General features: G+C 42.8%; 1 long non-coding RNA gene across 1 annotated transcript; it reads right to left on the bottom strand.

Annotated features, from left to right (window-relative positions):
• Positions 1-12919: 12919 nt before the first annotated feature.
• LOC121298842 lies at positions 12920-15442 on the bottom strand. The gene is made up of 3 exons (XR_005947333.1): positions 15165-15442; positions 14574-14812; positions 12920-13711 (listed from the first exon to the last, which is right to left on the bottom strand). It is a non-coding gene; the product is annotated as an uncharacterized LOC121298842 (long non-coding RNA).
• Between the last annotated feature and the right edge of the window lie 1483 nt (positions 15443-16925).

Below are 16925 nucleotides of genomic sequence, written 5' to 3'. Positions count from 1 at the left end.
CAAGCACTTGTCTAACACAGGAGGCCTTTTGACGGCCTACCTGGATGGCATGCTATGCTTGGTTACCCTTCCCAAGCCGCTAGCTTCAGAGTTACATGCAGTTTCGGGCACCTTGCTGCAGATTTCAGGGTTCCAGAGGCAAGCCCTGGGAAGTAGCCTGGCGGGCTTAGTTGTGGCGTGCAAGCGAGGATCCCAGGCGAGAGTCCTGAGTGCAGACAAGTCTGTATTACTAGATGCGCCTATCTCCCCTGGCCATACACTTGCACCAGCAGTAGGAGATTTTGCTACGCTCTTACAGAAAGCGAGAGGCGTCCCAGCAGGTAGCTTCGGCATGGGGAAAGGTGAGGCATTGGCATCCAGCAGTTACCACCGTAACCTGGATCATCCAGGTCCCTACGGCACCACAGAGCAACCTGAGGAACAGCCTCTACGGTAAGGAGCCAGCAGCAAGGATGGGGGAATGTTGGACGTGGGGCCCCAGCACCCAGGGAGAAAGCTCCAGTGGAACCACCCCAGGCAGCTTCTAAGGCAGTCTCCACCCCAGCCTCAGCAGCCCCAGCAGGGGCCCTGAAGACTTAAGGCCTCAGACCCACCTATACGCACAACACCATCTGCACTACTGGCGCAATTGCACCTCAGACTCTTGGGTGCTCACCACCGTACACACTGGCTACGCACTGCAATTCCACTTGGGACCTCTTCCTTTTCAAGGGATCACGGTCACATCCACTAACGACCCTCTCCAGGTCTTGGCCCTCAAACAAGAGGTACAAACACTACTTCAGAAACAAGCCATCAGTCTTGTAGAGCACACCGCTCATAGAAACCTCAACAGGTTCTTGAGGGAGAAGTTACACATCGCCACATCCTCCCGTCTATCCAGCCGGGTGACTGGTTTACAACAGTGGACCTGAAGGACATGTATTTTCACGTTCCTATCCGTTCGGCACACAGAAAATATATCTGCCTCGCCTTTCAGGGGAGTTTCTTCAAGTTCTCCAAGCTGTCATTCGGTTTCTCCTTAGCCCACCACTCATTTTCAAAGTGCATGGATGCTACCCTAGCCCCCTTGCGGCTGCAAGGGATCAGGGTGATGAACTACCTGGACGACTGGTTGATTTGTTCTCAGTTCCAGGAAGAGCAGTGGCCCACACAGTGATGTCGAAGCGATGCAAAAAGCCAATTAACACCGGTGCAGAGTATGGTCTATGTGAGCCTACCTGATGGAAGACAGGGTAGCTGCTATTCACAACTGCCTTACCCTGTTTCAACCACAGTGCAATTAGAGTTGTGCCAGAAACTACTGAGTCTGATGACCGCAGAGTCCTCAGCCATTCAACAGGGGTTACTTCACATGCGCCCGCTTCAAGCGTGGCTCAATGCCTTTTGGCTACACCCCAACAGCGACAGACACTGTCAGGCAAGCCTCTCACCTCAGCGAAGGAGTAAAGATGGGGGTCATTTACAACTGTCAAGTGGTGACCACAGACACATCCAACTCTGGTTGGGGGGAAGTCTGGGCAGGCAGAGGATTCCGCAAATCCTGTACTTCCATGCCCATAAATGAGCTAGAGCTGAGAGCAGTCCACCTCGCTCTGCAACCTTTTCTCCCTGTGCTCTGCGACAAACATGACCTTGACCACTCGGACAACGTCAGTGGTTGCGTACGTGAACCACCAGGGAGGGTTTCGGTCTCCGGGGTTACACCGCCTAGCCTTTCAGCTGCTGATCTGGGTACTGAGGCACCACCTGTCCCTCCGGGCTGTACATCTCCCAGGAGTGGTGAACTGGGCGGCAGACCTCTCGAGGGAGGATCCTCACCCGTCAGATTGGCGACTTCACCCTCAGGTGGCAGGGCTTGAATTTCAGTGCAGGGATTGCGGGAATTGTGCATTTTCCAAGTTGCTCCCACATATCTGCAACTTTCTTCAACAATCTATAAGGAAGTGGGTGTCAGTGATGAAAGCACTATGAGCTGCATTCTGAGTAGTTTTGGTTAAAATAAATAAATTAATTAATGCTGGATATTTTAAGTGCTGTACATTATACATGATTCTCGTCCTCTATCTTGAAGGATTATAGCTCAGTACACTGCAGTAAGTAAACAGTTTTGAAAAAAAAAGACAATATTAAGTCTATCTAGGTGTTGTTTGCAAGCATGACTTTTGCTTTAACTCTTAGCGCACTGAAGGTTAAGCACAAATTACTCAGGCACTGTAAAAGCCACCTATCTGGTTCATGGATTTTTAAAAATACAGAATTTCCAGACATATTCAGCGTGCGTATGCGGTACTCCTAGCCGGAACTATGACTGCCTGAAGTTAAGCCAATGTGGTCCAGTGGTTAAGGTCCAGTGCTTGTAACCAGAAAGTCACTGGTTCAAATCTCACCTCTGCCACTGACTGACTCACTGTGTGACCCTGAGCAAGTCACTTAACCTCCTTGTGCTCCATCCTGCAGATGAGATGTTAAATCAATATCCTATTGTAAGTGACTCTGCATATAATGCACAGTTCACAGCCTACCTCTGTATGCTTTGTGATGGTGGTCCACTAGGAAAGTTGCTACATAAAAATAAAGATATTATTATTATTGTAGTAAGTCTTTCATCACGTGACAGGGTTCACAGCTTCGGTTTCATTTTGAGTCTACTGCTCCATCATTGTAGCAGCTAGACTGAAAGGGGCGGTATCGTTGGAAAGCTTAGAAGCTCAGCTTCCCCCACCTTCATGTTCATTTCCTATTGAGGTTCAATGGTGCAGTTTTTTTTAGCCCTATATGACTAATTATATATACCAGTGACCAAACATGATTTTTTTTTTTTTTTTTTAACATATATTCTCATCTCTACCACATATAGTATGCCTGATCCTGTTGCAACTTAATATGAAAGGGCATTTTGTGGCCTTTCATTTCACGTTACATGCATTCAATACAAACTATCCAGTAGGTAAACATACATAAATAAAACAAGTGAAAAACAGGTGGAAATAGGGCTAAGTGTAAAGAATTTTAAAAAGGAAATGGAGCACTGGTTAAAAAGAAAAGCACCTTTTCTTCTGCTGCAGCAAAAACTGCATGTCAGGCAAAAGCAATGGAGAGAGCTCTGTCTCGCAGGGATGAGCAGCTGTTAGGTCTCCTGAAAGCAGCTTATTTTATAGCAACACCAGTGTGAATGATGATGCAGTAATATATATATATATATATATATATATATATATATATATATATATATATATATATATATATATATACACACACACACACACACATATATACACATATATACACATATATATATACACACACACACATATATATACATATATACATATATATATATATATATATATATATATATATATATATATACACACACACACACATATATATATATATATATATATATACACATATATACATATATACACACACACACACACACACACACACACACATATATATATATATATATATATATATATATATATATATATATATATATATATATATATATATATATATGTTTTTTATATGCAAAAGGGCTTTTTTTAGCCATTCCCCCACTGACTGACCGAACAATTCAAAAAATCTTGGGACAGTTTGCCTGAAAATCTACCTTTAACTTTCCCTTTACTGACATCGCTTGTCTGTGCTGTTGTATCACTAAGGTTGATTTTTTCATGGTGAGCATGGATTGCACGATTTCCATTAATTAGAACCAGTGCCGTGTAATAATACTATCCAATTCTCCGTGAAAATCTCCATTTCTGAAAGAATACTATTTTAGCATTTAAAAATGCACTGATTAAACGTGTGCTTCACCAGCGGACAACTTGTTATATGAAATCCAGCTGAACCTGCTTACCCTAAATTATGTAACACGTGGCAGAGATGGGTTTTAAAATAGCTTTAATTACAGGACACAGACAAGCGCTATATTTAAATCTTGTTAAACAGGCTGTCTGAGTTGTATTATTTGTATTATTTCATTATGAAAGTTTGTTTTTAAATTGGATATTTGTATATCATTTTATTTAGTTTGTTTTGCTTTATGAATGAGTACACTATGTAACACAATTTTTGTTCCTGGGTAGTAAGTGTTATTTCCTAATTGCTTATGCCTCAAAAAGTATAGAAAATGGCTATTATTCCCCACAAACTTTGCTTTTGCGACCAGGACAGTGATATTTCAAAATATCACTTTTTCCAATGGGAAAACGGGCAAATGTGTGTCTTTTCGTTAACATAAAGTCAGAAAAAAACAACAACATGTGAATCCAAAATAACATGTATTTATACTAAAGTAATACAAAAATGACTACAAAAGATTTAGAAGTGAGTAGTTTTTCGAGATTTACGATTACACTGTATTTACATCCTGCACAAACCAGAGCAGCTCTGAAAAGCTTCTGCAGGAGGCAGGCTGCGGCTGTGAACCAGAGACGATGCAGCGATCGTGAGTGACCTGCCAATCGTAATTCAAATAGCTACTAAAACTACTGCCCCTAAAACTACTGCCCCTTGAGGGAAACAACATGCTATTTTTATGCAAAGACCTGAGATTACATTATTAGAATTGTAAGTGTATTCATAATTCATATTTTATCAGTTGATAAATGAGTTCGGGCGTAATACATCATGAATTACAGACACTTATTTTAAAGTGTTGCCCACATAAACAAATGAATTAATCAATATAAAATAGTAATTAATAGTAATTAAACATAATGTACTGATCCATGACAAGTAATGCATACTGTTACAATAAAGTTAACGTCCAACAATTACATCAAACTGACTCTGTAGAGTCTGACAATCCAGAAGATAACTATAGGACGTTTAAAGTTTAAAATTAAGTTATAATGGACAGCAAATTAATGCAATCCCTGTGTGATACATGGAGATAAATTCAATAATTAAATGTAATTACGTTTCATTATATATATATATATCAAACAAATAGAATACATCATTAATTATGCAACTAGAGTATAAATAGGTGATGTTACAAGTAAGTTTCCCAAAGGTTTGGAGAAGGCGTTACTAGGAGCAACGTGACGTCAAACAGCGAGCAGCAACGCTTAGCAAGCACAGTTGCTTTTGGGATACGAGAACGCACCCTTCATTTTAAAATTATTATTATTATTATTATTATTATTATTATTATATTATTATTATTATTATTATTATTAAGAAGAAGAAGAAGAAGAAGAATACGTATCAGAAATTGATGTATGATGATACCAAATAAGATAATCAATTAATTTAAAAAAAAAATAATTCATCGTAAGACTGTGGATAATATTATAATACAAAGCGTAACACAACATCAGTTCCCTTTCAATTCGAAGACGACCACCACCAGATAGGTATGGGATATTCCTGCCCTTCGGGTAGGTATTACTGAGCTCTCTATACCAGAGCTGCCGAAAGGCCCCTTCCCGGGATGACGCAGTCGGTCCCGCCTACCGAGGGACTAAAACCATCACTCACAGGAAGATCCTCCTCTGTGGTACGGTAAGACCTCTGTGTTGAGCTGAGCGTGTTGATAGAAAAGAGCTTCCGAGTTGTATTTCCCTTTCCTGGAATCAACGACTTAAAAAAGACAGTCCTTTATTGCCTTTCTGTTTTTCAGTGGCCTCCCTGCTTGCATGGAAGGCCGCTCTTTTTATCTGTCTGTTATATGTGAGCAACTGTCTGTGCAGTCATCCGCTAATGATTGTCTGTTCTTCCTGAGAGTACACATGGCCTCCTTGGGGCTGGGCTTTTCCGTATCCCCGCTGTCGAGTAACCCTTCCAGCCGCGTTCTCTTCCACGGGGCTAGGCCTTTCCGCAACCCCACTGTCAAGTAGTTCTGCTGGCCACAGGCCCGATGCTGCGGTACAGAAGGTGTACTCTCTCTCCCTTCTCTATCTCAGTGCACAGGTGCTTAGAGTAAGAGACTATGCCAGCTCCTTTACGGTAGTGCACAATAATGCTACATGGTACGTGGTGCACTTAAGTGCCCTCAGTACTTAAGTGCCCTCAGTGTACCTAGTGTACATGTGCTAGTACCTCTACCACTCTAGTGCGATTACACACAGCGCTGCATGGTACACAGTACATGTAGTGTATGGTATTCAGTGCGCACGGCTCTTGGGATGCATGGTGCAAGAGGTGCACGTAGCGCTCGTTGCGTAGTCACTGCTCTCCTAGCGTATACCTTACGTACTGCACAGTACGCGGTGCACAAGGTGCCCACGATACACGACGTTACAACTACTTTAATGCTAGTGACTTATACACTACTACGTTAACGCTTTCCAGTGTTTAACGCAGTGCGAGCAGTGCTTCAGTGCTAATGTACAAAGTCAGGCCCATGTCGGGGTCCCATCCCTGTACACCCTGCAACGCCGTCATCCCGCAGGAGGATAAACATACCCACTGCGTGTGGTGCGTAGGCGTTCCTCATGCCACCGCGGCCCTTGAGAGGGACATGGCATAAAGTGTCTATGTGGCCTTTCAGTCTCGGCTGAAAGAGGCCCATTTAGAGAGAACCAGGAGGGCGAACTCTGCGTCCTCCACGGCCGGACCGTCAGCGGCTCTGGGTACCCCAGACAACATGTCCCAGTACTCCCTGTTGGACGTTGCCAATGGGCAGGCTGCCTGCATTTGCTCCCCATCTCTGCAGGCGAGACAGGTGAAGTGCTCTAGGTAGGTGAGGAACATTATGGACCTCAAGGCCCAGATGGGCCAGGTCCTACAGCTCTTAACTAAGCAGGAGCCAGACCCCTGTCCAGGGTCCACCGCAGCCCCAATTATAATACCCCCCCCCTCCTCACCTATGGGAGTGCGGGGCCGGTTGCCTCAAGTGGAACAGGAGGAAACTCTTTTCATAGTGGCCTCAGGGGATGAAGCTTCTTTCTCCTCTGATAGCATGTGAGACCCTTGCTGAAGAAGAGCCCGGCTCCAAGAATGCCTCAGAGGCCAATTCCACCCCGTTTTTCAGCTAGGTCTCGGCTCTCACGGGATGTGCTGCAGCTTTTCTGCAGGTCCCCTGGACGCCAGTGGCAGAAACACGCCAGTCCGTTTTCCAGACACAGGCTCTGGCTCCTCGCCCTCAGAGTTTCCTGGTCTTCCCAGACTTCATGGAGGAAGTACGCTCCTCCTGGGATCGGCCAGTTTCGGGTCCTAGTATACTGAAGCAGGCTGCACCGCTCACCTCCTTGGAAGGCACCGATAAGCTCGGCCTGGTGGGGTTCCCCCCGGTAGACTACACCATCGAGGCCCTGGTTAAGGCCCCGCCGGTGGGTAGTCTGACTAGAGACCTGGCTTGCCCAAACCCTTAATGTAGGGTGACGGAGACGCATTTGAGGCAAACTTATGCAGCAGAAGCGCAGGCAACACGTTTAAGCAATACGGCGAGTGTGCTTACCGCATATTTGAATGGTGTACTGCACAAGGCCCAGCTCCCTGAGCCGGTGGCCACGCAGTTGCATCTCCTGTCCAGCACACTGCTGCAGATCTCCAGTCTCCAAGGGCGAACCCTTGGCCGGAGCCTAGCCAGCTTGGTTGTGGCTCGTAGACAGATGTGGCTGACACAAGCCAGGGTTCCTGATGCGGATAAGGCCAAGCTGCTTGACGCGCCCATATCCCCAGGACATACTTTTGGGCCAGCTGTGGAGGAGATATTACAAAGATCACATCAGGAACGTGAAGCATCCAGTTAGGTGGTCGCGTTGCTCCCTCCCCGTGGATGACATAAAGCATCGCCTTCAGGGCACATCAGCAGGTAACCGAGCCCAACCGACAGGTAAACACTCACTCCAAACTGCCCAGCTACAGGCTCAGCAGCCTGGGCAGGGCCCCTGATGGCTGGCGGCCTCGGACCTTTTTGGCACAACAGCTGCAGTACTGGCGCGCTTGCACCTCAGACTCCTGGGTGCTCACCACCGTGCAAAACAGCTATGCGCTGCAGTTCAGCTTAGAAACCCCTCCTTTTCGAGATGTCACAAACACTTCACTGACAGACCCTCTACAAGCCTTAGTACTTCAGAAAGAAGTAGCTGCTTTGCTGTGCAAAAGAGCCATTCATCTCGTAAACCCCATCTCCCAAGGAGAGGGGGTACTACTCGAGGTACTTTCTGGTACCCAAGAAAGACGGTCGGCTTTCGCCCCATCTTAGACTTGAGGCTCCTGAACAGGTTCTTAAAAGAAAGGAGGTTCCGAATGCTGACACACCTCACATCCTCCAGTCTCTCCATCCAGGCGACTGGTTCATCATGCAGCAGTCTCTTGACACAGGGGTGGTACCGACAGACTGGAAAATTGCAAACGTAATACCGATCCACAAAAAGGGAAACAAAACTGAACCAGGTAACTACAGACCAGTAAGCCTGACTTCTATTATATGCAAACTTATGGAAACTATAATAAGATCCAAAATGGAAAATTACCTATATGGTAACAGGGTACTGGGAGACAGTCAACATGGTTTTAGGAAAGGGAGATCGTGCCTAACTAACTTGCTTGATTTTTTTGAGGATGCAACATCGATAATGGATAATTGCAAAGCATATGACATGGTTTATTTAGATTTCCAGAAAGCTTTTGACAAAGTCCCGCACAAAAGATTAATTCTCAAACTGAACGCAGTTGGGATTCAAGGAAACACATGTACATGGATTAGGGAGTGGTTAACATGTAGAAAACAGAAAGTACTGATTAGAGGAAAAACCTCAGAATGGAGTGTGGTAACCAGCGGTGTACCACAGGGATCAGTATTAGGTCCTCTGCTATTCCTAATCTACATTAATGATTTAGATTCTGGTATAGTAAGCAAACTTGTTAAATTTGCAGACGACACAAAAGTAGGAGGAGTGGCAAACACTGTTGCAGCAGCAAAGGTCATTCAAAATGATCTAGACAAGATTCAGAACTGGGCAGACACATGGCAAATGACATTTAATAGAGAAAAGTGTAAGGTACTGCACGCAGGAAATAAAAATGTACATTATAAATATCATATGGGAGATATTGAAATTGGAGAAGGAATCTATGAAAAAGACCTAGGAGTTTTTGTTGACTCAGAAATGTCTTCATCTAGACAATGTGGGGAAGCTATAAAAAAGGCTAACAAGATGCTCGGATACATTGTGAAAAGTGTTGAATTTAAATCAAGGGAAGTAATGTTAAAACTGTACAATGCACTTGTAAGACCTCATCTTGAATATTGTGTGCAGTTCTGGTCACCTCGCTATAAAAAAGATATTGCTGCTCTAGAAAGAGTGCAAAGAAGAGCGACCAGAATTATTCCAGGCTTAAAAGGCATGTCATATGCAGACAGGCTAAAAGAATTGAATCTGTTCAGTCTTGAACAAAGAAGACTACGTGGCGACCTAATTCAAGCATTCAAAATTCTAAAAGGTATTGACAGTGTCGACCCAAGGGACTTTTTCAGCCTGAAAAAAGAAACAAGGACCAGGGGTCACAAATGGAGTTTAGAAAAAGGGGCATTCAGAACAGAAAATAGGAGACACTTTTTTACACAGAGAATTGTGAGGGTCTGGAATCAACTCCCCAGTAATGTTGTTGAAGCTGACACCCTGGGATCCTTCAAGAAGCTGCTTGATGAGATTTTGGGATCAATAAGCTACTAACAACCAAACGAGCAAGATGGGCCGAATGGCCTCCTCTCGTTTGTAAACTTTCTTATGTTCTTATGTTCTTATGTTCTTATCACATGGACTTGTGGGATGCATATTTTCATGTTCCCATTCATCCAGAGTCCAGGAGTTATGTGCGCTTTTCCTTTCTAAAAAGTGTTTACGAGTTTGCTGTGCTGCCACTCGGCCTCTCCTTGGCTCCGCGTACATTATCCTGGCTCACAGGTTGTGACAGCATCTGGTCAGGCTGGGCCTCACCATAAACAAAGAGTCGGCTTACACCAGTGCAGTGCACCATGTACCTGGGGCTCCGGCTGGACTCCACTATGATGTGTGCATACCTGTCGGATGACAGAGTTGCAGCTATCCAGGGTTGCCTCTCCCTGTTTCAACAGGGATCACTGATCACCCTCAGATTGTTTGCATTGCATGCACCTGCTACAAGTGTGGCTTAATGCGTTTCACCTCAAATCCAAACGTGACAGACACCATCGGCTGACTGTCTTATGCATCCTCAGCAGCCCTACGCTGATGGAGGGTTCCCTCTCACCTGCACAAGGGTGTGCAAACGGGAGTGATAGTGAACCGCCTAGTGGTGACGACAGACGCTTCCAACCTGGGTTGGGGAGCAGTCTGGGAAGGCAGAGGAGTATGCCGATCCTGGCTGGACCGCTGGCAATCCCTGCACATAAACATGCTGGAGTTGCAAGTGGTGTCCCTTTCTTTCCACGATTTCCTCCCAGTGCTTCGGCACACATGTGCTGATCCAGACGGACAGCACAACAGTAGTGGCATACAGTACCAGTCAAAAGTTTGAGTACATCTGTTTGAAACCAGGTTTTTCATGATTATCTGTGCTTTTAACTGTATAAACTTGTCTATAAACACTTAATATTTCATTATTTGATACGTGTACTTATATAAGCTGATAATCATAAGTGAATTGCATTCAAATATTTAATTTTTAAATGAAAATGTAAATCTTGTCAATTTCAATGAAATGGTCACCCAAAGCAAGGGGATTTCAGTCTGAAGCCCAAGTCAGTTAAAAGTCTGAAATGTGTATAACACGGTGTTAGAACACTGGCCTAAGTATAAAAGTGTCTTTGTTAGATGTTCTGAGAGTTAACTAGCATGTTACCTAATTAACCTTTTGTCACCAATTATTGTTAACAGGTGCAGGTCCATGATTATTATAGGTCATATAGTTTGTCATTCCTGAATGTAAGGGAGCAGAAAATGGCAAAATACACTCAGTTAAACAAAGAAAAAAGACTGTAATTACTTTAAGAAATGAAGGTCAATATTTAAGACAAATCGCAAGAACTTTGCAAGTGTCTGTAACTGCTGTGGCCAAGCCCATCAAATGATTTGAAGAAACTGGCACTCATGAGGACCGAACAAGGTCAGGCAGGCCAAGGGTGACCTCAGAATCAGAGAAGTCTGCAAAACTGGCGATTAACTGCCCCTGAAATACATGCTCAGCTAAATGCTACTAGAAGTACAGATGTTTCAACATCAACTGTTCAGAGGAGATTGCATGAATCTGGCCTAACTGGAAGAATTGCTGCAAAGAAACCATTGTTAAGAGTGCAAAATAAGAGGAAGAGACTTGCCTGGGCCAAAAAACACAGAAACTGGACGTCTGAGGAGTGGAAGTCGATCTTATGGACCGATGAGTCAAAGTTTGAAATATTTGGGTCCAACCGCCGAGTATTTGTAAGACGCAGAGAGGGTGAGCGCATGAGTTCTGCATGTGTGGTTCCCACTGTCAAGCATGGAGGAGGCAGTGTCATGGTCTGGGTTGTTTTGCTGGTGACAGAGTTGGTGATCTTTACCAAGTCCATGGCAAGCTCAACCAGCATGGCTATCATAGCATACTTCAGAGGCATGCCATTCCATCAGGATTACGGCTAGTTTGGGCAGTCCTTAATTCTTTAGCAAGATAATGACCCAAAACACACCTCAAAGTTGTGCAATAACTATCTGGCAAAGAAGGACAACTCAATCTAATGACCTGGCCTGCCCAGTCTCCAGACCTCAATCCCATAGAACTTGTATGGGACAAACTGGACAGAAGAGTCAAAGCAAAGCTACCCACAAGTGCCCTACATCTCTGGGAATTGCTGCAGAAGAGCTGGGAAGACATGTCGGGTGATTTCCTGCTGAAACTTGTTAACCGAATGCCTCGTGTTTGTGAGGCTGTTATTAGCGTAAAGGAGGAATATTTTGAGGAAACCAAGATTTAGAGACAATTTTCTTGAACATTGCTTTGATACTCCTTATGTTTTGTTTTGTATATTGTAACATGTGTTTTCATTTTCAAGTATTTACAGAAACATATACGACGTAAAACATTGTCAATTATGAAAAAAATCTAGTGTCCAGCAAGTGTACTCAAACTTTTGACTGGTACTGTATGTCAACCACCAGGATGGCCTACGGTCCCCGAGGTTGCATCGTATAGCTTTCAAGTTACTGCTATGGGCTCAGAGGAATCTGCTGTCCCTATGGGCGACGCACATTCCCGGGGCAATGAACTGGGCAGCAGACCTCCAAAGAGACTTCACCCTCAGGAGTTGGAGAGCATTCTCTGAAGGTGCAGTCCTCGATCTCTCGTGCTTCGGCAGAGAGATGACACTTGCCCCCTATTGTACTTACTCCACCACTTAGGTGGTCCAGTTGGCGTAGACGTCCTAGTGCATGAATGGCCCAAAGAGATTTTGTATGCTTTTCCACCCATACCGCTGCTCCTGGCTTTTCCAGAAAAAGTCTGGTTGGAGAAGACTTCAGTTCTTCTAGTGGCTCCCAAATGAACAGCATTCTCCAAGGCAATCCACAGTCCCTTCTTCCTTTATTTTTCCTTCCATTATTGGAGATGCTGCATACCGTCTGTCCCAACTCATGCTGACCCCATTCCGTGACAATGGCCACTTAACAGCTCAGCAAAAGAGATACAACCGGAAGCTCTCAACAGCCAGAACAGTAATCGAAAGAGCATTTGGATTGTTAAAGTCTAGGTTTAGGAGACTTAAAGGACTACACATGCGTTCATTACAAAACCTAAGCACAACTGTCACAGCATGCTGCCTCTTAGAGGCACCAGGGAATGTGTGTGTAGAGGATGCCTTAGATCCTGATTTACATGTCTGTGAACAACCACACATTCGATAAAATGAAAACCGTGGCATTGTCAAAAGAAATTGTATTGATGAATCATTATAATTTGTTCAGTACAATATCTTCTTTCCTTTGTGCATTTTCCTATGTTCATCATTCTGATTTCATAGAGATCCCAATACAGATTTGACACTAGCCTCTATACGTGTACATGTGTTTACCTTGGTTTTCCATTTTATTGGGTGGATTTTGTTTAAAAAGGAAAACACCTTGTCGGTCAGAACCTGTTTCGAGGATTCTGTAAAGGGTTTATATTCCATTGCCCAGCCTTCTCACATTTATCGTGCATTTTGGTTGTCATGGGTAAATATGTAAATACAAACATACCATTTACTCAGAATAATGGAGGTACACAAACAATACAAACATACAGAAATGAATTCAAAATTAAATATTGATTTATATAAAACATATTAAGGTCTGTTTTCCAACAGTGAGATAATGTGGTCCTGTTTCCGGGACATCTCATGAAGTGTACAAGAGATGTCCTTTAAACAGGCCAACATTTCCTCTTCTCTTCTCTTGATTCCGTAACCTTTGTTCTCCAGCATTTGTCAGTTTGGTGACAAGCCTCTCAAGTACTTTAGTGTGCCTCAGTGCATGTTACTCATAACTGTGCAGAAATGACTGTGTAGGATCTGATTTCTTCTTCCTTTTCCCCCCTGCTTTGAGGTGCGATGTGAGTGGTGTGAAGCGTCTGTGTTGGTGTCCTGCATGTCAGACATCTGGGTGTGTGAAGGACAGGGTGTGCATGGTGCTGGAGAAGGGGTTATGTGAGGTGGTGCTTGAGGTGGGTTTGTGTCTGTGGGAAACACTGGTGTGGAGAAGATGGATTTTGATGTAGGTGGTGCACCCACTGTTTCAGACAGGAGATCATCAAGGGCCTGAAGAGGAGACAGTAGAAATGGGCATTCAAAAGTACTCTGAATCTGTAGGGTTCATTGTACATTTAGAATAAATATCATCAAGCATCGCTCAACCTGAGCGTAAGAATATTTAGTATTTAAACAAGGAGCTAAGCTTGATTGAAACTTAGAGTCTGGTTAGATGTGGCCATATATTTGAGCAGGTTCCACACGTTTGCTCTACACTGCTTCTTCAGCATGCTTCCTTTTAAATGCATTGGGACAGGGTAGCGTTGCGGGCCCAGGTGGTATCGGCAGGCAAGGAGATTCAGAGACAAGGACGCTGCAGTTTAAGAGCGGCTGCCCAGTTTAATAAACAAAACTAAATCACAAAGTTGAACAAAACACTGCTCACAGTGCAAAATAAAAGGTTAAACAAAAACAAGTCACAAACACAATAACAGATACAAAAATAACCAGCTCAAGGGCCAAAAACAAAAGGTTTAAACAAAACTGTTCCGCCTGGGCAGAGCCTTCACTGAACTCTCATAACTACAAGACACAGCAACAGACTTATTCACTCACCAACTCCCTCCACCAAACAAAGGATTTTTCTCCCTTTTTTATACCATGTGGAATTATCAATTATTCAATCAGCTCCAGCCACATTATCACATGTATTTTGGCAGTGATACGAAATTAACCCCACCCCTGCCAACCACCACCAAAACACCACAAAACAATATTTTGTAGCCCTGTTCTGCCACATGCATCAAAAACCATGAATTGTTGTAAATAATGCTGCGGTACAATAAAGCATATCTTAATTTGTTGTGGATGCAGAACAAGTAGTACTGCAGTTAGCAATAATATAGTGACATTTGCAATGTAACTTGCACACCTCGAAGTACTCCCACGTAATTCTTCCTTCACCCGTCCCTCTGCGTTTGTCCTTGGTCCACTTGTATGTCACAAGCATGTTGTTCCATTTCCTTCGGATCCTTTCCACAGAGATGGTGTGCCCATGTGCCAGGAATTTCGTACTGTCAGTCTGGGAAAACTGGGTTTTGTTCTTCTTATACAGTTCCCAGGTCTGTCGGGTCAGCTCAATCAATAGCAATGCTGTTTTGGGATCAAACTCTGGGTGAATGAAATATACTGAAGATTAAACATGCACACATAACTGGACAATATGAAGTAGGAGCAGAAATTAGATTAGGGCCACTCAACTCTGGTGGCCCACAAGATCCAGTCCTGTTGTCGTTTTAAAGACAGCACAGGTTCTAAACTAGTGCACTGAACCTGTTCTGAGGCAACAGACCCATTTACAACATATTGGAATGAAGTCCAGCAATGGAATGGATCAAGGGCCAGAGCTGAGTACTATATATTGATTAAGCTATGTTTGATCTTGTATTCAGACTGACATGTTCATGGTTTATCCTGTTATAAGAATGTGGCATTTCTGCACATGTAATTTGAATTGCAGTACCTTCCAATGGGGGAGCAGTGTTCAGAACCTGGGTACTGCATAGAGGCTTATTTGCTAAAGCAGGAGGAAACACACCACATTAAATCCCATGTAATGTATATAATGTTACCCATCTTTAGGTATACCTGATATACTTTCTTGTCTAGAACAATGCATGTCCTCATAGTAGTTGTAAGACTGACGCATGGTAGGATGTTTTATTACCATACACACCACAGAAGTCCGTTGGAGATTCACCATCCACCATTATGTCAGCAACATACTTTCAATACATTTTAAGGCATTTAGATTATGAAAGGGGATTACGAACAAACACATATAACTCACCTTTTGGTTGCACTGTGCTCTGGCTCTTCAGTACATCATTGAAAAGCCTACTGGCATATTCAAGATCTGCATGAAATAGGATGAACAAAGTTCAGTTGATATGTAACTGTGGCACTACATGAAGTCGGAATATGTACTGTATCAAGAGGAGCTAACAGGTCCAGTAAACGGTGCCTAAATTAATACCAATGCAAATGCACAAGAACAAAAGGTTGTTGTAGTTGTTGTAGTTCTTGTATTACAGGGTTCTGAAGATGACAGATGCTCTAAAATATGTAATCATGTTGCCTGATAACAGCTTTCGGATGTCTTCAAGAATATATTTGTTGTAGTAGTTACAGTGACAAATCAAACCTGAGCACACAGCTTCACTGATACACATAATGTAAGTTTCAATAATGCATTCATAAATGGGGTTTAGTTTCTTATCAGTATCAATATTTCATGCTCACCAGGGTAGTGGCTACCACTACCATAGCTTTTAGAGACACAAAAACACACAGGTGGGTTGAATGGATCACTCAGAATAACAATGTGGCATTGTCCCACTAAGTAAATGTAAAAGTAAAAGTTATTAAATGTGAGAACTATGGATAACTACTTTCACAGGAGAAAGCTTATGTACTTTTATATCTGTTCTGAAAGTAACATTTAGCTTACAACATTAGCATATATTTTATATGTGTATGTATATGTAAATTAGACCAAATACATTCCAAACCAACAGTTAACTGGTAAGGGCATCATTTGAGGTCTGTTTTACCTTTATTGTTTGTAGATTAATCAACAACAAACAGCCTGTACAGCAGCAGGACAAAATAAGACAGAAAAGACAAACGAAATGGACAGACAACAAATCCTGCATTGCTGCAGGTGTCCATATCATTATTATTATTATTTTATTATAAGTCTGTTCAAGCAATTTAAGTTATGTACATCTGTTTTTCTAGTTACGTTCGAGAATTAAATGTAAATGTATAACATATGCATCAGTGGTGGCTGGTGAGGTCAATGGGGAGGCGGGAGCGCGAGTGGAGAGTTAGTGAGTTTGAGTTGTGGCTGAACAGAACTGTACGGCACTCTTATGTGTGTTGGTGATTTTATATATATATATATATATATATATATATATATATATATATATATATATATATATATAATATATACTGCATACAACACTACAAGTAGCATGTTTGCTTGTTTGTTTTAAATAGTTTTTTTTTGGATAATTAGTTAATTAAATATAATTAAATGATATATTAATATTGCATGAGCTACACAATATCTAGTGCTTCCTTGTTCTGCATTTAACCACTAATGCAATTAGAAGAAAAAGAGAATCCTCCAGCTATAAATGTATTTAAACTATAATATAGATCACATACAAATGTCCAGAAATAGCATACAACTGTATAATTTATCATCTCAATAGAA

The sequence above is a fragment of the Polyodon spathula genome, chromosome 24 (genome assembly GCF_017654505.1).
Source record: "Polyodon spathula isolate WHYD16114869_AA chromosome 24, ASM1765450v1, whole genome shotgun sequence".
Classification (NCBI taxonomy): Eukaryota; Metazoa; Chordata; class Actinopteri; order Acipenseriformes; family Polyodontidae; genus Polyodon; species Polyodon spathula.
The sequence above is the reverse complement of the archived record's forward strand: the minus strand, read 5'-3'. Positions and strand labels throughout refer to the sequence as shown.